This window comes from Mustela nivalis (assembly GCF_964662115.1).
Source record: "Mustela nivalis genome assembly, contig: HAP1_SCAFFOLD_1090, whole genome shotgun sequence".
Classification (NCBI taxonomy): Eukaryota; Metazoa; Chordata; class Mammalia; order Carnivora; family Mustelidae; genus Mustela; species Mustela nivalis.
Window position 1 is genome coordinate 51,265 of NW_028135574.1, and position 24,431 is coordinate 75,695.

Below are 24,431 nucleotides of genomic sequence, written 5' to 3' on the forward strand. Positions count from 1 at the left end.
ACAGACATTGTGCACTTTCTTGCTCAGAATTACCTTGGAGGACTTTTTTCTCCAGAAGAGCAGCTCTGAGCTCTAGAGTCAGGAAAGCCAGAGCAGCGTCAGTGCACAGTAAATCCATCATGCTCTGCCAGGCCCAGAAATGCAGAGAAAAGGATAAATAGGAAATGCACATGGGATCAGTCAGTAGAGGTTGGGATTAGGCTTCTGCATTGGTCGTGCCAAGCGCTTGCCTTCCCTCCACACCAGTTCTGATGCTCTGGGACGGGGCACACCATGGCAGGTCTCCAGCGATTTTGGGTTTTCTTACAGTGTGTTTCCTTACTACCTGACTGCCCATCCTCAGATGTAGATGAGCCCAGCAGGGGCTTTGGGGCCTTTGTTGTGTGTTTTTTTTTCTTTCACTGTTCGACTTCCTTTTGAATGGGGTTGACGCTTTCTAATGTGGGGGGCAAGAGGGAAGTGTATCCAGTCCACTTGATGGCAGATGCACTGTGAGTGATTTCTCACCAGCTCCCGGAGCACCGAGCTTGCTCTTTCTGCCGTTGGGTAAATTTAAACTTGGAGTCCGCTGCTCTGAGCGATTTCCCAGGTTGCTGCTAGGCGGTCAGTTTTAGCTGATTGAGGAGACAGCAGTAGTTGGTACTGGGGAGGTACTTGGGAGGGAGAATGAGGCAGGCAGAGAAGAAGAGGGGGCTTCGGGTATGAACGGTAGGACAGGGCAAGAGAGGGGGGGGGGGACACCTGGGTGGCTCAGTTGGTTAGGCAGCTGCCTTCGGCTCGGGTCATGATCCCAGTGTCGTGGGATCGAGTCCCACATCGGGCTCCTTGCTTGGCAGGGAGCCTGCTTCTCCCTCTGCCTCTGCCTGCCTCTGTGTCTGCCTATGCTCGCTCACTCTCTCTCCTCTATCCCTGACAAATAAATAAATAAAATATTTAAAAAAAAAAAAGAGAGAGGAGGGGGTTAGAGAATGGGAGAAGAAGGGAGAAGAAGGGCACAAATGGGAGAGCCCGAGGAACGTGGAGGAATCATGCAGTTGTACCCACACTGACCTAAAATAGCTCCATCCCCTTGCCTGGGCCCTGTGGCCCGGGCCAGGCTGCGTCGGTGGCTTCTACGACCTCCCCGCTCCTCACCCCTTGCACTGGGGCCTGCTGCACAGACAGTTTGTCATGAAAATTGATGGCGTTCAGGTGCAGGTGCCTGAGCGCTGTAAGGCATGTGGGGCGGTGGGGGTGGCAGGTTTTTAACTTTGGGAATTACATTTCTCTAATTGTCTCTACTAGCCCTCTCTGGACTAGACAGATTTTGGAGAGAATTGCCACAGAATTTAACCAGTTACACTTTCATGCTGTTCAGAGCAAAGGCATGCCTCTTCTGGACAAAGTAAGACCAGCAAGTGTTGGTTTCGATTTTCAATTTGCTGTTTGCGAATTTCCTGGATGATTTTGGTTTGACCTAGCATTGCCCCTGATAATTGCTACTCTACAGGATTTTGAAGCTAGCTTTGAATTCTTTTTTTTTTCAGTGTCTCCTGCTTGGGACCCTGCTTCCATTATGTCACACTAGATAGATTTTGTGTAAAGACACAAGCGTAGTCTCCAAACTATGCAAGTAAAATTAATTCTGAATTTCATGTAACTTGACACATCATATGATGTAGTCAGAGTTCATTTATCCAAAGCCCTTGACTGGGTTTAAATGCACGTTTGTCAGATTTACTCCGTAGCTTAAGAGGCAAATAACTTTTTGTCATTCCGTAATTGTCTGAACTTCACTTTGATGAAGCCGACTTACTTTCAAAGAAATCATAGGGAGGGGACGCCTCAGTGGCTCAGTCAGTTAAGCCACTGCCTCTGGCTTAGGTCATGATCCGAGGGTCCTGGGATTGAGTCCCACCTTGGGCTCCTTGCTTGGCAGGAAGCCTGCTTCTCTTTCTGCCTGTGTCTCCTTGTGTGCTTGTGCTCTCTCTCGACAAATAAATAAATAAAAACCTTTAAAAAAAAAAGAAAGAAAGCAATCATGGGGAGAAGAGATTCATTGTTATTCTCTAGGAAATGTTGGGATTTTAATCTTACATATATTCTGGTAGAATTAGAGGCTCGCTTTATATATATAACACATATGTATATAAATTATACACATATATTTGAGCTTTTTGAAACTGTGGTACCTGAACCTTCTTTCCTGGTCTTTCTGTTCTTGCAGCGTATAGCCCACATTACGACCATGCTGCAGCAGTCCCTGGGAGGCCTGCTGCTAGAAGGGCTTCAGACTTCCAATGTGGACATCATACGGCACTGCCTCCAGACTTACGCTACAATTGACAAGACACGGGATGCAGAGGCGTTAGTCGGTCAAGTACTGGTGAAACAATACATGGATGAGGTTTGTGCACCCGTGCACCTCATTCCACAAACACAGAGCATCTAATCTGGCTTTGTTTCTTGACTGGGTGCGAGAGAGCTCAGGGCTCTTCCTTGAAGATGCTCTTTGTTCCTGCTCTTCTGGTTGTAAGAAAAGGTTGGTCCCGCTTGGTGCCCATCAGCATGGCAGGAATCAGGCATGCGCTCTGGTCTCTTACAGTGATGCCATAACTCAGGGATCATCTTAATTTAGTAGGGGTGAGGGACTTGCTTAGGAAGAAGGTACGGATCAGAACATTCTCAGGTCAATTTCCATTTCCATAAGTTATACGTTAATGAAGTTGCCGAAAAGCGTGACCCCACCAAGGCGCCCGTGCCTACTGGAGGAGCTGGAAGACAGCTCTGTGCGCAGGGAAAGTCTGTGAGGGGAAGCGTCTTCGCAGAATTGATGTGGCCTAAGTCTTGAAGACCATGGGGGAGTTTGCCAGGCTAGGAAGGTGGGAGGGAGGGAATATTCAAAGATAAAGGGCTTTGAAGGGCGAGTTAGCGGGGTAGTACCTTAAGTCCAGAACTTGGTTACCCAGTGTTCTTGACCTATAAGGATACAGTAAAATACAGGGAGTCAGTGTATCCTGCCTCTGAGCGGCCGGAGTATGGGCTGCACCATGTGAGGCCGCCAGCAATCAGCAGCTTCCAACTTAGAGAGCGTCGGTTTCATCTAGTTCAAGCGGACAGAAGTCATGAAGCCAGTCTCAGCGTTTGAGGGCTTTCTTCCAGTCACCTGCCAGTGCGAGTGTTCTTTCTGTCTGGTAAGTATAAAGCTACCCACCATGACTTCAGGATGAAAGGCTTCCAGTTTTAAAACGAGACAGTATCCCAGTGATAGAAGTGAAATTGAAGGATTAATTTCAGTAATCTTCTCAGCTTCATTAAGACTACTAAAAGTAAATGATCTGTCAGTTCTTTGTATGTATCCTATTATAGTTCATAGCTCTCTCTGTGGGGGTGAAAAAGATCACATTATTCTTTGTCACTAAATGAAAATATTTTAGTTATTTAATTTATGCCCTTTTCATTGAACTGAATCTAATATGCTAAATTGGGGAAGTACTTTACGTTTCCATGTCATTAAATGAACTGTGGCCACGTTTATATTTTAAGTTTGTATGCTTGTCATTCACCTCCTGCAACTCAGCCTCACCAAAAAAAATTAAATACTAAAGCAAAATAAGATGTGTTTTCTTCCATCACTTTCCATCTCAGCCCTTTCCCTGTTCTGGAGACGGTAGAGGATAAGACCAGGGTGAAGATGATACAGAGCTGTTGTCTGCAGATACAGTATTTTGCTTTTAAGCTCAGAAGCGAAGCAGATGAGTGTGTGTGATGTTTTAGCTTCAGGCCAGTCTCTGTCCCTCAGCTTCTGTGTCCCCCAGGGTTGGAGCAGTATTCCCAAATCCCAGGACCTAGATTTTCATGCCAATGTTACTTACCTCCTGTTTAGAAAGCATACTGAGTGGGGAGGAGGAAGGACGAAGTGCATTTTTAAGGTTTACACGATTCTTTTCTCTGTAGTGTATAGTTCATACTTCTCTTTTAGGTGCTTTAAAAACAAACAAAAACACAAACAAACAAACAAATAAATAAATAAAAATAAAACGCTCTTCCTTCTGCTAGGTGATTGTAGAGCAGATCGTTGAGTCTCATCCAGACGGCCTGAAGATCATGTATGCTAATAAGCTCCTGGAGTTTGTTCCTCACCACTGCCACCTTCTTCGAGAGGTCACAGGAGGAGCCATCTCAAGGTGATGTAAAATGCTGTGTATGCACCTGAGCTCAGTTTAGTGACCACCTGTCACCTCCTCATGTGCCACTGATCCCTGGCTGTCCTGTCTGACCCGGGAACGTGGGAACGTGTGCTCTTCCCTATTTGTTACCAGTGCTGTGAGGCAGGTGTCACTTGCCTGGGTTTACAGGGAAGGGAATGAAGAGTGGGGACGTATCTCAATGGTGACATTTGTGTGACTCCAGAGCCTCTGCTTTTCTCTTGTCTATACTGTCTCCTTAACCAGGCTCAAAATCAAAATTGGTTTCTTTCCATTATTGTGATGTCATCATCGGTCTAGAAATACCAATTCATTTTAATTCAACATGTTTTATACTGATGGCAATTAAAGTCATGAACCTTTTTCCCTCCCTCTCTTATTTCATTTCCATGGCTTTCCAGTTCTGTTTCATGAATATCCCATTACCTTCCACCATCTCCATCATCCCAGTCCAGACCTTTGTTGCCTTTTGTTCGAGGGTAGCGGGCTCTCCCCACCTGGTCTCCCAGCTCCATCTGTCCCTCTTCATTGCAGCCCTCAGCTGTCCCACCAGCCCAGAGCACTTCAGCCTTCCTGAGTCGCTCGTGGCTTCTCATCGCCCACAGAAGAGCATCCAGTCTTCCTGGTGTAACCTGTGACCGTTGGTGCTTGAGTCCTAGTGGTTCTCCGCTGTAGAACTTTCTACTGTGGAACTTTCCCCCATACCACTATGGTTCCTGGCTAGACAGGAGCACTTGACCTTCCCTAACACACCTGGTACAGAAGATCCCTGACTTCACCTTGGTTCAGTTTATGGTTTTTTGACTTTTTATAATAGTGCAGAAGTGATATGCATTTAGTTTGGATCTTTTCCCAGGCTGCCGATCTACAGTAGGGTCCTCTTTTGTAATGCTGGGCAGAGGCAGCGAGCACAGCCCCCAGGCAAACCACGTGATCACGAGGGTCAGCAACCAACACACTTGAACCGTCCTGTTCTGGCTTTCAGTGCAGTGTTCAGTAAGTTACATGAGATACCAGACACTTTATTGTGAAATAGGCTTTGTGTTAGAGGATTTTGCCCAACTGTGCAATACTGTAAGTGTTCTCAAGACATTTAAGTTTGGCGGGGCTAAGCTCTGATGTTCAGTCGCTTAGGTGTTTTCCATGCATTTTCAACTAAAGAGATTTCCAGCTGAACAATGGGTTTATTAGAAGCCGAGGCCGTCATAAGCTGAGGAACATCTGTCTATACTGTGCGCCTCTGTGTTTTCCTTCATTGCTTCCTGTCTCTTATTCCTTTGTCTTTCTTTTGATCTGTCACTCCACATGAAGCTCCAGTCAAATACAAATTCTTTTTTTTTTAGGTTATTTATTTATTTACTTATTAGAGAAAGAATAAGCAGAGGGGGAGGCAAAGAGTGAAGCAGGCTCCCCACTGAGCAGGGAGCCCGATGTGGGACTCAATCCCAGGACCCTGAGATCATGACCTGAGCCACCCAAGCGCCCCCAGGCTATGGTTATTTCAAGAAAAAGTCCTATTTGTGAATTCTTCATCTAGTGAAGATGAATTAAAATCAGAAAGTCAACTCTGCCACCTTTAAAAACCCAGGAACAGAAAAAAATTCCACGAGCAGGTATAACCCTATCCACAATAAATCACTTTCAATCCAGTCCTGAAAACTAATACAGAGTAGGAAGAAAGCATTACAGAAAAATTTTGTTTTCATTAATCAAGCTGGAAAATAACGGGCCTTACATGAATGCCCTTTAGGAAGACAGTTCTTATAGTTTTATGTTGATAGAAACTCACATTACATTTGAAATGCATGTTAAAACCATGACTGTAGATTAACTACCACTTTCAGTCGTCAGAAGATGAAAAATGGTCAAGAGTCACCCAAACTGAATCCTGGTTCCTCCTGGAATATGTGTTCCTAAATATTTTCCCCCTGAACTACTGTGCTCTTTCTGTATCTTACACAGCAGACACTGCGATGCACAAACACATCCAGAAGGCCTTTGAGGGCTGACAGCCTGCTGGAACAATGAGGAATTCACCTGGGTTTCTGCCTTTCTGCCGTGCCCAGAAAGTTCTGGGTAACCCAGGTGACGTGTCATGAGAATACATGTGTAGCTCACACCATATGTATTATCTCCTCAGGGTAGACACCAAAATCCATGTTCGTATATGAAAATCCGAGATGCGTACAGAAATCAAGAGTGATTCTGTCATATTGAAAGAAAAACACACTGTTGCGATGCCACATGCCTCGTTTCTCCTTGAGTGACTGCAGGAAGTAGCGATTGCAGTCAGAAATCTCAGAAAGAAAAATTAGAGTAAGGGCAACACCTGAAGTTTATTCCTGAAAATACTTGGAGAACGACTGTGACCAATAAACCAGGGCTTAGTTCATGAGACTGTCAATGAGCTTATAACATCCCATGTCCTGGTCAAACCCTCATTTCTGGGAGATGGAGGGACGTCTTCATCTTCCAGAGCTACTATTAGGGAAAAAGGTGGAGACAATGCTGACTGAGTCCCTACTTCAGCAGGAGAGCCAAAAACACCTTGCCCCTCCATAATCCCAAATGAAAATAAACATCTCGGGGCACCTGGGTGGTTTAAGCTTCTGCCTTTGGCTGGGATCAAGCCCCACGTCGGGTTCTTTGCTCAGCGGGGAGCCCACTTCCCTCCTTCTCTCTCTGCCTGCCTCTCTGCCTACTTGTAATCTCTGTCTGTCAAATAAATAAAATAAATAAAATCTTTAAAAAAGAAAAGAAAAGAAACATCTCATTTTACTAGTGTGCAGCAGTGACTATGCAGGAGAAATTATTATTATTTTATTATTAGATGATATATTATTATTATTATTATTATTGTACTATATTGTTAACCTTTTGAATTCGGACACCTAAAATTTTTAATAAAATATGAAGGTCTTTTTTTTTTAAGATTTTGTTTATTTGAAAGACAGAGATCACAAGTAGGCAGAGAGGCAGGCAGAGAGGGGGAAGCAGGCTCCCCACTGAACAGAGAATCCGATGCAGGACTTGATCCCAGGACCCTGGGATCATGACCTGGGCTGAAGGCAAGAGGCTTTAGCCCACTGAGCCACCCAGGCGCCCCATGAAGGCTTTTTTTTTTTTTTTTTAAAGATTTTACCTATTTATTTGACAGAGAGATCACAAGTAGGCAGAGAGGCAGGCAGAGAGAGAGAGAGGAGGAAGCAGGCTCCCCGCTGAGCAGAGAGCCCAACATGGGACTTGATCCCAGGACCCTGGGATCATGACCTGAGCCGAAGGCAGCGGCTTAACCCACTGAGCCACCCAGGCGCCCCATGAAGGCTTTTTTTAAAGAACAAAAACTTCAGACTATATCTTTATCCTATCAGTTCCCACTACAACTGGCTTCTGTCTTGGCCAACATTTAGCCATTCAGATAAAGTCCGTATTTAGTGCTTCGTGTGTATGCATGTGTAAAATAAGCGGACAGTCATAAATCTTTAAGATTGTGTATAATAACCGTGAAATAAGGATTCTTGATACGCAAGGTCTCGTCTGGGGAAAACAGCTGGAGAACAGTATGCAGTTTTCAAATGACGAAGGGGAAATACGCATTCGGTTATGAGAAAGGGAAGGAGAACAAGACCAAATATTAATAAAAGGGAAAAAAGCTTTTTCTGCCATCTTTCCGTGCCGCAGTAACAGTGTGAACAAATGTCCCACAGATGCCCTCAAGAACATTAACACTGCTGAAAGGGGGGGCGAAGGCCAGGTTCTTAGGAGGCCCTGCACCAAAGTCATCGTCCCGTTTCCTCACTGTGATGACGAAGCATGAGTACATTGGCAAATTTGAAATTATTGATGACCACAGAGCTGGGAAAACTGCTGTGAACCTCACGGGCAAGTTAAACAAGTGTGGCATGACCAGCCCTAGACTTGTATAACTAAAAGATCTAGAAAAGTGGCAGAATATTTCCATCCCCTCAGTTTGGTTTCACTGCATGGAAAAATTCTTCTGGCATCATGCACCATGAAGAAGGAAGAATCCAGGCAGGAGGGAAAATCCTGGGATTCCTTTTTCCTAGAAATATAATATACATGGCACGTGAAATGCCACAATGGGGAAAAAAAAAAAGGAAAATAAATTACAGTCAACTAATGTTTGACAAGGGTGCCAAACAATTCAATGGGGGTAAGAACAGTATTTTACTCCCAAGCAGCCACATGCAAATAATGAAACAGGAGTCCTGCCTCACACCATACAGAGAAAATAACCCCAAATGCATCAAAGACATAAGTGTAAGCATTAAAATGATAAAGTTCGGGATGCCTGGGTAGCTCAGTTGGTTGGACGGCTGCCTTCTGCTCAGGTCATGATCCCGGAGTTCCCGGATTGAGTCCTGCATCAGGCTCCAAGCTCCACAGGGAGTCTGCTTCTCCCTCTGACCTTCTCCTCGCTCATGCTCTCTCTCATTGTCTCTTTCTCAAATAAATAAAATCGTTTAAAAAATAAAAATAAAGTAAAATGATAAAGTTTTCAGAAGAAAACACAAAGGTAAATGTTAGTGGTCTTGAATCTAACAACGGCTCCTCAGCCAAACACCAAAGTACAAGCAACTTAAAAAAAATAATAAACAAATAAATGGGACTCAACCAAAATATCCCAGTTTTGTGCTTCCAAGGACCCCATTGACAAAGTCAAAAGACAAGCCACTAAATGGGAGAAAATATTTGCAGGTCATATATAAGGAACATGCATTCAGACTGTGTGAAGAATTCTTTTTTTTTTTTTAGATTTTTTTTTATATTTATTTGACAGAGAGAAATCACAAGTAGATGGAGAGGCAGGCAGAGAGAGAGAGAGGGAAGCAGGCTCCCTGCTGAGCAGAGAGCCCGATGCGGGCCTCGATCCCAGGACCCTGAGATTATGACCCGAGCCGAAGGCAGCGGCTTAACCCACTGAGCCACCCAGGCACCCAAGAATTCTTACAACTCAAATAAAAAGACAACCAAGTTAAGAAATGAGCAAAGAGGGGCGCCTGGGTGGCTCAGCGGGTTAAGCTGCTGCCTTCCGCTCAGGTCTTGAACTCAGAGTCCTGGGATCGAGCCCCATGCTTTCTGCTCAGCAGGGAGCCTGCTTCTTCCTCTCTCTCTGCCTGCCTCTCTGCCTGCTTGTGATCTCTCTCAATAAATCTCTCTCAAATAAATAAATAAAATCTCTTAAAAAATGAGCAAAGATCTTGAATATACATTTCTCTAATATTCAAATGTATACATTAATATATAAATGTATATATAAATATATTTTACATGATCATATATTTATATAAACATATTTATGTAAATATATTTACATTCTTAAATATGTATTTAAATATAAATAAAATATGAAATATATAATATATATTTAAAGATACATATAAGGTATATATAAAATATATGGGACAATAAGCACGTGTAAATATGCTCAACATCACTAATCATTCGGGAAATGCAAATCAAAACCATGGTGAGATACCACCTCCCACCCACGTGGATGGCTACTATCAAAAACCCCAAAAGCAGGTGTTGGAAGGATGTGAAGAGCTGGAACCTGTAAATTGCTGGTGGGCTTGGAAAATGGCACAGCCACATTAGAAATGGTTTAGTAGCTCCTCAAAATGCAGAACACAGAGTTGCCATATGACACACCAATATCACTCCTGTGTATAGAGCCAAGAAAAAAACTATGCCCACACAAAAATTTTGCATGAAGGTTTAGGGTTTATTCGTAATAGCGAAAAGGTGAGAACAACCCTGATGTTCATCAACTGATGAAGAGATAAATAAAATGTGATCCATCCAGCCTGTGGAATATTATACAGCCTTGAAAAGAAATAGAATTTTGATATGTGCCACGACACAGAGGAGCCTTGAAAACATTCTGCTGATTGAGAGAAGTCAGTCACAGAAGACCACGTATTGCATAATTTGATTTATATGGAATTTCCAGAATAGCTAAATCTACAGAGACCGAAAGTAGATTAGCGGTTGCCTAAGACTGGTGGTGATGGCTAAAGTTTTCTTTTGAGGATGATGAAAATGTGTAGGTAGTTCAGTATAGTATAGTTAAATATAGTGAAAGCCATTAAATTGTCCACATTAGATGGTGAGTGGTATGGCCTGTGAATTATATCTCAATTAAGCTGTCATCGAAAAATGCAAAGAACTTCTCTATTTATCAAGTACAAAAAGAATGAACTTGATTAAAAACATCAAAAATGGGGAAAATAAAAACAAAATAAGATGGGAGGAATAAAATTATGACTGTTTATCATTAATTTAAATGTGTACAGACTGACTTTTTCTATTAAAGCGCCTATCAGGAGGTTACAGATCCACGCTGTTCAAGAAACATACTTAAAATGCAAAAGGGATTGAGAATGTATCAGGTGAGGAGATACCATGCAAAAGAGAAAGCCGGAATGGCATTTGGACATTTGTAAAGGCAGAGTTTGGAAAGAAGATGTAAAAGGTATAAGCAGGTATACATCTAACAACATAATACCTGAAGACTCTAAAAATGCAATAACAAGGTAAAATTTTAGCTTTTCAAATGGGAGTATCTACTAGAAGGAGGGAAAAACAAGGACACACAGAAAATAGACATCCTGGGGCGCCTGGGTGGCTCAGTGGGTTAAAGCCTCTGCCTTCGTTCGGCTCAGGTCATGATCCCAGGGTCCTAGGATCAAGCCCCACATCGGTCTCTCTGCTCCACGGGGAGCCTGCTTCCTCCTCTCTCTCACTCTCTGCCTGCCTCTCTGCCTACTTGTGATCTCTGTCTGTTAAATAAATAAATAAAATCTTTTTTTTTTTAAGATTTTATTTATTTATTTGACAGAGAGAAATCACAAGTAGATGGAGAGGCAGGCAGAGAGTGAGAGAGAGAGGGAAGCAGGCTCCCTGCCGAGCAGAGAGCCCAATGTGCGACCCGATCCCAGGACCCTGAGATCATGACCTGAGCCGAAGGCAGTGGCTTAAACCACTGAGCCACCCAGGCGCCCCAATAAATAAAATCTTTAAAAAAAAAAAAAGAAAATAGACATCCTTATTTTCCTCGGAAAACATTTCTTTCTTACACCTAAGGAAAGCCATATTTGTAAAGATTAATTGCATACTAGGCAACAAAGGAAACCTTTACAAGCCTTCCAAATTAAAGATTTAAAGAACAGTTCTTTGATCACAATCCGGTAGAATCAGAATTAGATAACCTGGTAACAAAAAATTGAAACTACATACAAGTTAAGAAATACAGTCTTCAGTCAAAGAAGAAATCATAAGACGACTGAAGAAAATCTTGAAAGCAATGGAAAGGAGACTATTTCATACCAAAACTTACAGAAGACACCAGAAGTTATACTCTAAGGAGACTTTAGTGTCAAATGTCTTCAATTTCAAACTTTTTTTTAAATAAAAGAAAGTACTCATTTAAACCCATCAGAAAAGGGCAGCTCAATCCAAAGAAAGGAAGTAGTTATAATAAAGATAAATTTTTAAACTAATAAAAAATATCAGGGGCAAATAAACTCAAAGTTGTTTCTATGAAAGACTAATGAAATAATAATAATAAAAAAAACTTTACATGCCCTATTAAGGATAAGAGAGGGGGAAGATGGGGTGTGGGAGGCCGTGGGAAGAGGGAAGGGGAATGGGGAAAGGGGGGTTTCAGGGAGGAGGGGACAGAGAGAGGGAGAGAGTTGCAAAACAGATAAGGATTGGGAACAGAGATATAAAAGCAAATGCATAATATAAAAGAATCACTAAACTGCAAGGCACTTTATACTAATCAATTTGATAACCTAGAAGAAACGATGATTTCCTAGGAAAACAAAATCATCCAAATGATTCAAGAATGGAAAATTAAGAAGATGAGTTCCAAGATCAGACAGGTTTGCAGCTGGATAACTGTCATTCTACTGTTAAATGGCAACAGGCAATTAAACAATAATAAGTCAATTCACTTGATGAAGCTGAGCACAATTTTAATACCCAAACCTGAGAGGGAGGAACGGGGAAGCTATTAACAAATCTGGCTTAGGACAGATTAGTTAACAGAAACTGAACTAATGTTAGCAAATAACAGAAGTCAGGTATCTATCAAAGGACTATATCCTGAGACCAACTTGGATTCATTCCAGGAAAATAAAGGGAGCTCAAGACCAGAAAATCAATAAGATTTACCTCATCACTAAATTAACTGTGAAAAAACTCTTAAGACCATAGCAATAAATGCATTTGATAAAAAAATAAAGGCACCTGATAAAAGGTGAGCAGCCATTCTTTATAAAAATGAAGATAAAAACAGAAGGACGTTATGCAGGAGGGATTATTAACTGGAAAGCACTAGATCAAGAGGTAGATAAAATGAGCCCATATTTGTTAAACAGTGACAGAGCCCCATGCGTGCGTGGATAGAGGTGAATGAGCTCATGGATGAGCACCAGGCTGTCAACAGGTATTATAGGGACAAAGGCAGCGGTGAGGAGAGGAGAGTCTTAACAACAGGAAGAAGGTAAAAGGAGGATTGCAGTTAAAAATTGTGCATGATACAAACACATGCAAATAAGACCGGATATTTTCCGGTATATAGTTTTTTAAAACCCTGCACACATTACTGGAACTACCAACTCTTGCTTTCAGCTCTGCAGCCCTCGCGTGCTTTCCCAGTACCAGGATGCAGGGGTAGATCCTCCGTTGGTGACATCCTATGTCATTGTACTCCTAAAGAGACAGGTGAAACAGCGCAGGGGCTTGAGGTCGGAACTTAGGCATCGCTGCGCCCACCCCAGCTCCCTGCTCGCCCAGCCCCCACTCTGAAGCGGAGGGCACTTGGAGCTGTTAAGAAGCAGGGATCTGAGCAGTTCTCTGGTTTCCCCTGGAGCCATCTGCATCCATCATATTTCCCACAGCTCTCCCCGAGTGTTGGTGCTGGCTCCCCCCGAGAGTTCCTTTAACTCCAGACATACCCTTCTTATGACAGCACCTAGTACTCCCCGTCACAGTGCTCTGTCTGTCACATGCATCCATTGATCAACTTTGTGCTGGTTGAGGGCTGGAGCCCCCTCCTGTTAACTTCTCAAGTCCGTTTCTAATGCAGCAGCACCTGGCACTTAAGCACCCTGTCAGTACCTGCCAAATGAATGAAATGTACTCAAAACATAGTATGAAGTCTGCGTTCTGAAACTCCTTTTTGGAGCTGTTTGCTATCATTTTCCCAGGCAATTAAAAAAATTTTCAGCCTTGCTGCCAATAACATGAAGGGGTAAAGGAATGCTGTCATGCCCCATGGGACATGTCACTCTGGATGGTCCTTCAGCAGCAGGGACTTTGATAGCGCTCTTCCAAACCCAGCAGGATGGTGGAATGGGTATGTGGCTGAGTGCCTCCCGGGACTGACCCTGTGTGACGCCACCCGGTGCCTGCAGCTGCCCTCTGGAAGGTGTTGCTTTTGTGGCAGAGCTGGAGGGCACCAAGCATGTGTCTGTCTCCAAAGTCCTGGGCACCACATCACAATGCCTTCCTGAGAAGCAGAATCAAGGACAGTTGCTGATCTTCATTCCTTCCCACCAAAGGTATCTCATACACCATCTTTGGAAGTTGGAGCCAGGGGGTGCCTGGGTGGCTCAGTCAGTTAAGTGTCTGCCTTCAGCTCAGGTCATGATCCCAGGGTCCTTGGATCCAGTCCCACACATTTGCCTCCCTGCTCAGCGGGGAGCCTGCTTCCCCTTCTCCCTCTGCCATTCCCCCTACTTGTGCTTTCTGGCTTTCTGTGTGTCAAATAAGTGAATAAAATTTTTATAAAAGTTTGGGCCATACACTTTAGCCATTCTACTTTCCCTGGGGTAATTAAAAACCTCCCTGAATTTACCTGAATCTTTCCCAAAATCTACTTATCTTCCAGCCTTCTTGACCATAATGAGTCTATAAATTTTCAATAGACTTTGTGAACTTACACTTGCTAATATTTGCATAACATGCACCTCTTTCGATCTCAAAGAAAAGCTTTGCACTGCAATGGTCTCTAATCTCCAATTAGGTTCTGTTCCGGGATCCCACTGGAATTCTACGCGCCTGTCCCCTAAGATCCCATAAATTGTGGTCCAGTTTCCCAGCCAGCCAAGGAAAGCACATGGGAAATCTTGCTGAAGTATGAGTAAGAGCCAACGAAAGGGAACATATTTATCTGCCTCGAATGCTGGGACCTGAGGAAAGCAAGTTTCATTACAGACAAATCAGGAAGGAGGTGCAGATTGCTTTTTATGTCACTCTGGAGTGGAGGTCTGCCATTGATCATTAAGGCCATTTCCTGCAATGCACTCACCAAAGTGATACTCACTTCGGAGTGGACAAAACTTAGGAAATGGCCAAGGGGAGCTCTGCTTACACTTTACACTCTCAGCATTTATTTGTATTATTTTCTTTATAGGGCAGTATAGAGACTTGAGACCACATTGAAAAAGCAAAGCTTGTCATCCTGTGGCCTTGGGTCAAGAATAGAGATAGTGCTGCTCATGTCAGTTTCAACCTCCAGTGGCCAAGGGTTTGATCTGATGCTCTTTCAAGTTTTCACCATAGCCTTTCTCAAGCTCAATGGCCAATAATCCCACAGGAGGAGATTTTAGGGCCCTCTCAAACTTCTGTTTTGCTATCTCTCCCCAGCCTGCTTCCTCTGCAAAAGTCACCACTTTGCCTGTGCATCTACCACCTCTTAGAGCCTTTGGAATCAGCCACGAATTGCAGTGCTGATTCCTTCCATGACCACATATTGTTTACAGAAAAACTCTTCTTCGTTATGTCTTGCCAGTCAGAGTGACGGTTTCATCCGCAACCTGGACCAGGTTCGGGAATGTTCTACACATAAATGTGAGCAAATGTCTTCTGTATTGAGAGACATGTACAATCTGTAAATGGAATCTATTGAAAAACCAGTACATAGGGTACACTTATGTCCTGACCCAGCTGGAAGGAGGCAATTCATTTCTATCTTTCAGAAAATTGGTGTAACACATTGATTTTCATAACAAAGAAAGCAGTTTTGTGTCCTCTACCAAAAGACTGTCATAGTAAGCAATAAATTGCCTCTTTGGGGTGAACAAATTAATAAGATATTTTCTAAATTTCAAAATAACAAAGACAGAACGATGTCTGTAATGCTAAGTGCATCCCCTTAGTGGCAGGGCACTGTGTCATGGACCACCTGAGCAATGACACATGGCGGCCGGTAGTCTGATTTGTACATCAATTCACCTGGCAACCTGTTAAAAGAAAGGCTTGCACATGACAAGCTTTCAATAAGACACTGACAAGATGGCCAGGAAGCCCCCTTAGCTGGCTTTTTCAGGTGTCCAGACATCTAGTCAACCTACCTCACCAACTCATCACCATGCTTACTGGAGTAAACCCAATCTCTTCCTTCCCCCCTGGAGATGGGAGAAGAGCCACTCACACGTTTGTATGGAATTCTCATTCCCCCTCGCTCTGTCCCCACATGGCGCTGTCCGTGTAATAAATAAACAAATCTTTATGTCACCCGGAAGTTCCTGGGTCAAATTACACAACTCGGACAATTTTGGGTCACTACAGCCTTTTGTTTTTCTCTCCACTTTAAGCCTTCTGGGTGACCAACAACTATCTAAAACTCATGTTGCTGCCATATGCTGTTGTTCTGCTTCATCTTCCCAGTAAAGTTCAGTATTTTTCGCTAAAGTTTGGTTTATCAGTATCTCCAGCGTCTATCTCCAGCTAGGGTCATGATCCCAGGTCCTGGGATCAAGTCCCACTCTGGACTTCCTTCTCTGCGGGAAGCCTGCTTCTGCCTCTGCCTCCCATCTCTTATGAATAAATAAAGAAAATCTTTAAAAAAATTTAAAAAAACCATTTCTATCTTCCCACTTTTAAAGGTTAATTCTAGGAATTATTGCTATAAATCCAGTGTCCTATCTCTTTCTTAAAAAGTCTTCTCCAGGGCACCTGGGTGTCTCAGTTGATTAAATGTCTGACTCAAAATTTTGGCTCAAGTCATGATCTCAGGGTCATGGGATTGAGCCCTTAGTGAGGCCTTTGTGCTCAATGGGGAGTCTGCTTCTCTCCTTTTCCCTTTGCCCCACCCCCCTACTCACATGTGCACACACGTGTTGTCTCTCTCTCTCTCAATAAATAAACAAATCTTAAAAAAGTCTTCTCCAAAGGGAGTTTGACAAATAGTCCAGTAAGGGGCTGGAAGAAAATATTATAAGTTTTATTCATATTTCATGTCATCCATTTAACTGTTTAGCTTTTGCATGCCTTTTATAATAATTTAGTAGAGTAGTAGAGTTTATAATTTATCAAAAATTTGCTTAAATTTGTGCTATGTCCGCAAATATTTTTTGTATGTATGTATGTATGTATGTATTTATGTATTTATTTATTTTTGTGAAAGAGAGGTGCACAGTAATAAAAGGAGATGATAGCTCCAGGGACCCAGATATTTCCCAAAGTCCTGTTTCCTTCCATTCCCTCTGGGCTTCATTAGACCCCCTTAACACCAATCTTGTCCCTAAAACACGCCCTCTGCAGCACCAAGTTCAAATGCTTAACTCGGGCCATCACTGCAGGCTGTACCGGGATGACCTTAGGGAAAAGGGTGGTGGGTCTCACGGGTTAGCTGTGTCACCTCCATGAACAGTCCTTTGTTCTGAACAGCTAGTGCAGCCCACGTTTGCAATCACAGGCTCTGGCACCAGAGTGGGCGTAGATCCCAGCTGGCCCCTCAGTAGCAATATGGCTTTGGGAAAGTTGTGTCATTTCTGGCCCAGACTTAAGGCTCATCCATAACGTGGAGGAGAAGACAGTGTGACCCTCAGTGGGCTGTTGAAAGGATCACGAGATGGTTCGACTCAGGTGCTCCGAGGTACCCAGCACACAGTAGGCCCACAGTAGAACAAAAAGTTGTTCTATTGATCTTATAGTTACTATTACTCCTACTAACAAAACTAACTGATCATTTGAGATGATTTTCAAGCGAAGTGTCTTCGCCTGGATTTCTAAGATTAACCTACTTCAAAATGAATTCTGCTCTACTGTGAAAAACGAGCTAACCAGCAGGTTTCTTCTGCATCTTTTCTGAACTTTTTAGGATCCTCTCTAGAGAAAGGTTCTAAAGGAAGGCAAAGTGCAGAAATACTCTTGCTTCAAAGGATGTGTAGGAAATGATTAATTTTGCCAAAAAACAGTGCCTTGAACATAAAAGATGTTTGACGAAGCTCACTGTAGACAGTGTATCCCTCCAGGATTCATAAGTTGAAAACTCAATGTCCAAAGGGACATAACTAGGAGATGGGGTCCTTGGGAGATGTTTAGGTCATGAGGGTGGAGTCCTCATGGGCGAGATTAGTGTCTCCATAAGAGAGACCCCACAGAGATCCCTCGCCTCCTCCACCTTGGAGGTTATAGGGAGAAGATGGTCATCTGTGACCCAGGAAGTGGGCACTTGAACAGACACGGAATCTTCCAGGGTCTTGATCGTAGACTTCCCAGCTTCCAGAACTGAGAGAAATAAGTATGTCTTTAAAGCACCTAGTTTATGGTGCTCTTGTTACATCAGCCCAAACTAAGATAAAGCTTGTCTCTTATACTGAAAAATAACACAAATGTTAACAACAATTTAAAAAAGGAACATTGTGGCCAATGACATGTAAGGAACATCATCTCTCCTCTACAGAGCCAAGAGCTTAATTAGTTTCGGGCAACTCAGTAGAGTATGATTAAACCAAAGAGCAGCAAGATGTCTAAATGCTCAAGTCCTCTGCCTCCTACTTTTCTGCCAAAACAAAAGAAAAGCCCTAGGCTGGTTTTGGTTACCACCAAGCACAAAACAGCCAAATTCCAAATTAAAAAGCTCTGGGGTTTAATTGTGGATGTATGGAATTACATAGAAGCTCTCTTTGATCATTCCAAAGGATGTTTCCCTCAAAGGTTACAAATACATCTCAGCCTACCAACCATCTCAGGCCTACCACAAAAATTATATAAATACACTTTTAGCATTTTAAAATGTGTCTATATTTCAGTTTCGGATCCAGTTTTGACTATTGTTATGGGCTTAGTTGGATGCCCCCAGATTCCTACGTTGACGTCCTAACACCCAGCATCTCAGAATGTGGCAGTATTCAGAGACAGGATTTTTAAAGAGGTGATAAAGGGAAAACGAGCTCACTGGGGGTGGGCACCAAGCCAGCAGGACTGGTGTGCTTACAGGAAGAAGAGATTAGGACACAGACAGTACAGACTGAAGGACAATCGTTTGAAGACAGAGTGGAGAACACAGCTATCTGCAAGCCAAGGAGAGACGTTTGAAGAATCGAACCCTACTGCCACCTTGATCTTGGACTTCCAGCGCCCAGAACCATGAGAAAATAAATTGTATGTTGCCTAAGCCACCCGGCTGTTATTTTGTTTACGACAGCCCATGACTCAGAAATTTGTGCACCTCCCCCCCAGACTTTATCCTGAAGTTCTGTTTCAGCTTCAGGGGCTTGTGTAATACTACTGTATCAAGGAGGGAGGCTCCTGCCATTCCCTGCACTGGGTCATTGAGACACTGCACAGCTGTCCCCAGGGCTGGCTACATAATTTACAAGCCCCATGCAAAATGAAGATATAGGGCCCTTTGGGCAAAAACAGGGAGGAAGTGTTTGTTAAAGGTACTAAAATAGAAAGCTCATTTCCTCCATCATCTGTCTTCTGAAGGGGCATGGCTGCTGTTTTCTATTTGCATTTAATGTCATTCCAAGCAAATAAAAATTTTATAATGTGATTATGGGCATGATTTATGCCATTCATCTTCACAGGGTGCAATGTCAGTGTTAAATAATTCACGCAGGGATTCCACAGCTGGGGCACACCCACGTGCCCTCTTCTTATTAGAACCGTAGAAATCCTGCACAAGACAAGCTCTGCCATCTTTACCTCACCTGGGGACTCACACCTGTTCCACCAACCCTGCTGCCCTCGGCTTCCTGATGATTACGGAACTTGACAGGATCAGGAGCCAGGGGCTGCCTTTCTTTCCCTTCCCTCCTAAGTCACCACTTCCAAGGCTTGGCTAACACAGGGAGGTGACATGAGTGAGAAATGACAAGACAGGGTTCTGGGCTGCTCACAAGAGGCCACCGCCTCCTGCCGGTGCTCAGAGCAAGCTCTGGTCTGTAGGGAAGGCGAGCTCCGGTTGACTCGGTCATAGACATCACGTGGTCAGCGAGTCTCGTTGACCACCACTCACGAGGTGTCCATTTCCATGCTGTGCTCACCGGGCAGGGCGAGCAGTACATGCAAATGAGCAGTACAGGCAAGGAATGGTGGATACCCACAGTGGGCTGTCCCCTCCACTATGTACGTGCTCCACTATCCCACCTGTTATGCCTCAATAATGGGTCCATGATTAAAAGAGTGAGACTGATACAAAGCGAAGGTCAAACAAAGCTTTATTTTGCACCAAGCATCAAGAATCAAACTGACCAGCCAGGGCCGCTTTTCTTACAGAGAAGTCAACCCCTCTCTCCTTTACAGACTAGCTTTTAAGGACATAGGCCATGCGGTTGGGCCTGGTCATGCACAGGTGGCCAATGAAATTGTAACACACAGAGAAAGCTGCACAGTGATGCTAGGTGACCAATTGAATTACAACTTACCTTTTAGTAGATATTTGACCTAGCCTATCACCTTGGTTAGGATTTTCGCCCAAAAGACTCACAAAGGGCGGGACCCATACTCCTTGGTAGCTAGGGAGACAGTATGCAGCCCTCCACTGATCAGATGTCTTACCTGGCCTGACCCACCCTTGTATTTGGGCTTTGTTACTTGAGGTTGATTTCCGGGACTTGTTTTTAAGTAAGTCCCCTGGGAGAAGGGGAGCAGGGACAGCTTAAGGGTTAAACAACAAGGTTATTGTGTAACCTCAATGGAAGCCTCTGGCTAAAATATAAAAATATAAAGTAGGTCCTTACACCACCCACTTCGCTCAAAAAACACAAAGTCAAATATAAAACTGAGTAATTCCTAGACATTGAGAGAGAAGCACACTGACTTCACCTTAGAACCCTTCTGAGGGCGGTGCTTGGCAGGGTAGGGGGGTGTGAGGGGGTTGGGGGTGGATAATGGGACCTCTGAGGGTGTGGCCAAAGGTCAGGGCCATTTGGGAAGGGGCTTTCTGGGGGAGGGGCCCTTCTGGGAGCAAAGCCCTGGGTGGGGGCATTCCCTCTGGGGGCAGGGCTGGGAGCAACCCCAGAAACCTGGCCCACAGAGAAGCTGGTCCTTTCTATCCCTCTGCCTCCTTTCCCCAGGGACCCTTAGGCTTTGGAGACTAAAGTCAAAATTAAAGCCATATGTCTAAATGGTTCATACTGTGGTTGGGTAGTGTTTTTAACATATTAATTGACTGGTTTTTCTCAGTATTTGCCAAACCTTTCCCAACTCAAGGCTTTCTCTTAAGCAGCAGCGCAAGGCAGGCCGTTCAGTTGGGTCAAGCTGTTTGGTGATTCTTTGTAAAAACCCACCCTCTTGCGCTGCTCAGGAGGGCAGTGTTGCATCCTAGGATAAACATAAATATATATCAAATGTGTTTACAAGTTATATTTATATGTATACATTCAATTCTCTGTTTACATATATATGTATAAAATAAAAATAAAAATATTGTTTAAAAGGCTGTTTTCCGGGGTGCCTGGTGGCTCGGTGGGTTAAAGCCTCTGCCTTCAGCTCAGGTCATGATCCCAGGGTCCTGGGATGGAGCCCCTCATCGGGTTCTCTGCTCAGCGGGGAGCCTGCTTCTCCCTCTCTCTCTGCCTGCTTCTCTGCCTACTTGTGATCTCTGTCGGTCAAATTAATAAATAAAAACTTTAAAAAAAATGCTGTTTTGCAGGGAACCTGGGTGGCTCAGTCCTTAAAGTGTCGTTTTTCCACTCAGATCATGATCTTAGGGTCTTGGGATGGAGGCCCACATTGGGCTCCCTGCTCAGCAGGAAGACTTCTTCTCCCTCTCCCACTCCCCTGCTTGTATTCCTGCTCTGTCTCTCTGTCAAATAAATAATTTTTTAAAAAGAAATACTTTATTAAAAAAATATATGTAAAATGCTATTTTGCCCTCTATCCTGGTAAGATTGAACACATTCCTAACAAGAGATCTTTCTTGACTCCGTGATAAAAATTTAACATTGTCTTAATGAATCCTCACAACATCCGCCTCCCCAACCCTTCTCAGATGTTACAATTAAGGTTCAGTGAAGTCCAAACACTGGGCCTGAGGTAATATATCCAGTATGTGGCCTCTTGGCATAGTCTAGCAGCCCAAATTGGGGGCGAGGGTGTTTGAGTGTCGTTGGCCAGGATGAAAAAGCTGAAAGATGAAAAGAAGGGTAGTCTTGCTTTTTGGCCCCAAAAAAGAAGATTTAGAAAGAAAGAGACCTGTCGCCCAAAGGAGGAGGCTCCCCACTGATCCCGGCTGGGAAGGAGTCAGAGCAGAAGGGAAACTCCCATCACCAAGGAGAATGGGCTTCTCCTTCATACAAAAGCATAGGATCCCTCTCACCTGATATGTTTCTGTCCCATAGTCATCCCCCTGTGCCTGCCCCATAATAGCATTCACAGGAAATGGCTGAGAGATACATTCAACTTGCAGAATTATAGCAAATAAAGTAATCTTTGACCCATCCTGGGAGCTTCTGATTACTGGGAGGGTCCAAGCTATCCTAGGACAAGTGCACTCATTTCAAGAACCAGTAAAATGACTCCAAGGGTATCATAAGGGCTAGTGATCATGACTGGTCCAGAAATATTTCTGGGAGTCCCTTTTAACATCCCTCCCATAATTTCTTCTCATCTCCAAGGGAATGGTACTTAGGTATTCTGAAAGAAATATGCATGACTAGTAAACTGTGTGTGACCCCTGCCGCCTAATTCATCCCTCACCAGCAATTAACACTGATGGTTTGAAGGATGGCTACTCCCCTGGCAGGGCAAGAACTGAAGCAGAACGTATGGGGCGAGGCGGCTCTTCCCCCTGGATATAAATAATTAAACCCAGTAGCCACCCTTCCTGCCTGGCCACTGTCATTTAGGTATGGCTGATTATCCCTAAATGGGAATGAGATGGGGGCGGGGATGGGGGAGGGAAGCAGGTGACGGTCAAAAAAATTACAGTAGCTGCCACTGAGGGTCCAACCTGGCATTAGACTGAGCCCAAGTCCTGATTCCATCATATACGAGCTGTATAAACTTGGAAAACTGAGTTCAACTCTCGAAGCATCTGCTTTGCCCCCCCCCCCCTTAGAGTGAGAATAGTCAGTAGTGTTGACTTCACAGGGCTTGTTAGGAGGATTAAGTTAGATACTGTTCATTTAGCACAGTTCCTGGCCTATAGAAGGCACACATAAAAGTTGATTGTCGTTTTTATGGACCTCCAACTTTAAGCCTTCTATAAAGAACCAAATGATATCTCTGAAAAATACCAACTGCCTACAAGGTTGTAGGGAAAGTGGTATCTATGTTGACCTGATTAGAAAAAAGTGGAAAATCTCTCTTGTTTAAGCCTTGTTGAAAATTTTCTAAACTCTGTCCACTCTTCTGCTTTAGTAATTAGAACAAACGTTGGAGACTCGTGATTTTCTGATAATTGAGTTGCTCGTTGTAACGCAGGGCAATTCGACATTAGTGTTTATTTAAAAAATTACCGCAAATGAAGATAAATGGTGAGACGTGCACTAAATTTGATGAAAATCCTGACGTGAGTGTTTCTTCTTGGGATTCTCTCTCTCTCTTTTTTCTCCTATGATCTGAGAGCGGATTACATTCTACTTGGGTGATGGCTCAGGTCAAATGTGTGGTTTTGCAGGTGCCTAGCCTTTCACAGACAATCTTGGAAGAAACATCATTGTCTCTGTAAGAAAACGGAAGGAAAGATGTGATTTTAACACTCAGCCTACAACAGTTCAACAATCTATCAATGTGAATTTAGAAACGCTGAGCAAGTCCCCCTTCTAGTAACGAATATCTCTCCCATTTTCTTATAATACCTGAGTATCTACAACTGAGCAATCTACTCTTTTGTGTAAAACAGCTTCCCAGGATTGTTTCTCCTTTAAACGCAAGTGAACTTTGGGGATGGCACTCAGATCCCTTTCTTTTACTGGACACCTGTGGAGCAGGGGTTGGGTGTGTTTCAAGAGGGAAAATATCCACAAGGGGACAGAAAAAGGACATAAATGTACAAAATCCCATTTTCCAAGAATGTAAAAAGCTAACTTCCAGGGGAGCCTGGGTAGCTCAATTGTTAAGCATCTGCTCTTTGGCTCAGGTCATGATCCCAGGGGCCTGAGAATCCAGCCCCGCATCGGGCTCCCTTCTCAGAGGAAAAACCTGCTTCTCCCTCTCCCACTGCTTGTATTCCCTATCTCATTGTGTCTCTGTCAAATAAATAAATAAAATCTTAAAAAAAATGCGAACTTCCAATATTTATTTTTTTTTCCTTTGCTCTAAATATCTCAATGTTCACTTGTTGAAAGCAATTGATTGAAGCCCTGGGAAGAAGTGGTAGATTGAAGCACTCATCAGAGTTGTTTGTGCTGCTTTGCAGGGGTCTGGCTGCACTAAATTATTTCAAGAAGTATTAATTATCTAAGTCACTCAGAAGAATCCATTTACCTATTTCATTTTCTTTTTTTGAAGAGAATCTTTTTTTTTAAAGATTTTATTTATTTGTCAGAGAGAGAGAGGGAGCAAGAGCGAGCACAGGCAGACAGAGTGGCAGGCAGAGACTGAGGGAGAAGCAGGCTCCCTGCCGAGCAAGGAGCCTGATGTGGGACTTGATCCCAGGACGCTGGGATCATGGCCTGAGCCGAAGGTAGCTGCTTAACCAACTGAGCCACCCAGGCATCCCCCTATTTCATTTTCTGTGGTTCTTGATCCTTACCCCAAATTCTCACAGGCCTCTGCAGCTGGCACAGAGTCCGCTCCCATAACTATAATCCCTGTCCCATACTCTCACCTCCATCATACATCATACATACCTGATAAAACCCCACCCTGGTAAAAACCCAACATTCTGTCCACCCTATGTCTGCCCCTGGCAGCTGAAGGTGGTTGGTGAGAAAAGCAACAATGCTGGAAGCTTTCACATTAAATTCTTTTTTTTTTTTAAGATTTTATTTATTTATTTGACAGAGAGAGACCACAGTAGGAGAGAGGAAG

General features: G+C 43.6%; 1 pseudogene across 1 annotated transcript; it reads left to right on the top strand.

Moving 5' to 3' along the window:
- Positions 1-2,206: 2,206 nt before the first annotated feature.
- On the top strand, positions 2,207-18,617 carry LOC309857689 (conserved oligomeric Golgi complex subunit 2 pseudogene; annotated as a pseudogene). The gene is made up of 3 exons: positions 2,207-2,386; positions 4,039-4,166; positions 18,447-18,617. The product of its transcript is annotated as a conserved oligomeric Golgi complex subunit 2 pseudogene (transcript).
- The last annotated feature ends 5,814 nt before the right edge of the window (positions 18,618-24,431 follow it).